The following is a 1,757-nucleotide window of genomic DNA, read 5'->3' on the forward strand; positions in this document are numbered from 1 at the left end:
CGGGACAGAGCGGAGAGAGCAATCTGAGTGTGGCGGGGTTTGGGGTGACGACTGCGGGGTGAGAGCAGAGCAGGTACCCCTTGAAGAGGAGGTGGAAGGGGTTGGAAGCTGGAGGAGAGAAGGTTGGAGAGAGAAAGGAAAAAAAAAAAGATATGGAAATTGTCATATTTTCAATAATTTCTCTAACATATAGAACATATACAACATAAGCAAAACCAGCAACTACATATGATATACTATATATTTGTGAATAATTTGAACAAAATCAAATCTGTATGTTATATTGGTTCTCCTAAGGCTTCCCCCATCATACATGGTGACACAATGGCTTGAGCGCCTCTCGTAAAAAAACAATTATGTAAATGATGATTAGCCAATCAAAAAATAATCACGAGATTTAATTGCAATAAAATACAGATTAAACGAAAATATCAATAATCATGATATATTTTATTTCGGTAGTGAGACGGTTTTCGGGACCTCTGTAGAAAATATTAAGAATATTGTAAATAAAAGTAGGCTAAATCAACGGTATGGAGCGGCTATGAGCGGTTTCTTTGTTTAGCCAGCTGTAGGTTGCACATACACACACTGGATGTCAACGTATGGGGGTCTCCTCTCTTTGTCCGCCCCGGCTCAATATAGGCTATACACACACATAACATATGCACACAAACCCTAAAGAAAATTTGAATTTAACAAACCCTACCCGATTTTAGGAAGTCCTTTAATTCCAAGTCTTATATAATCCCAGAGAAAAGAGGGATGATGTTTATTTATCCACGTTGTGCCGTGCCCGTTGTTGTCTTCAGCGCGCTTTACGTCTCCCGTAATTCTCCCTCGGGGAATAGGAGGCTGAATGCGATTCGTCCTCCGCTCTTTGTGCCTCCCGTGCTGATCTCTCCCTCTCTCGGTATCAAATCGGTAACAGATCGGTGAAGCTGCTGCACCCGTTAGGTCTCAAGTCTTGGCAAGCGTTCACCAGATCACAGACCCCAAACCTGTTCCTCCTTGATCTGTCTCCTCTCGTCACGACTCTCAGTAATCTATCTTGAGACTTTCTCTTTAGAATGTCCTTTCTATTCAAATAATGTATATCTAATAGCCTAACAATAATGTCACTGCTCACCGTTATTGCAATAATTATAAGGCTGTAGCTGATACTTACATTGGGATAGCGTATCATTCACCAGATGTATTATTGCTTAGAGGAAGTTATTTAAGACTTGTTTAAATTATTATTATGGTGAATATGTTTTGTTTTTTTACCTATAGCCGAATGTTTCTTTTCCTCCCGCACTACCCTTTTCCCGATGTAGCCTACGGTAGCTTTTGACGTCGTCTGCCGGTGTCTCCCTCTCTCTATCTATCCTGCCCTCTCCCTCTCCCCCTCTGCCTCAAGCGGTTGACAGCCTGTGACGTAACCAACAGAGACCGTCGACAATTCTTTGCTCCCGTTAAACGGGAAAAATCGCTTTCGCTCACCTCTTAGTCCTGCAGGCATTTAGGCCTATACTAAGGGGTAACTACTAATACATAACAAATAATACATTGGGCATTTTTACAATCTGCATTTCGAAGCGTTTTTTTTTAAAAATTGTTACCAGATCTGTTGTTAGTTTTCACTTTGCCCGTGCTTGTTCGGGTATGGGTCTTGATGGAGGGTGCCTAGCACTCTGGAACGTGGAGCCGCCTATTGTTCTAGCCGCGAGCTCTGGCCGTGGTGCTGAAGTGGTCCATACTGCCAGCGCGCGGGA

Source organism: Argentina silus, assembly GCF_951799395.1.
Source record: "Argentina silus genome assembly, chromosome: 10".
NCBI lineage: Eukaryota > Metazoa > Chordata > Actinopteri > Argentiniformes > Argentinidae > Argentina > Argentina silus.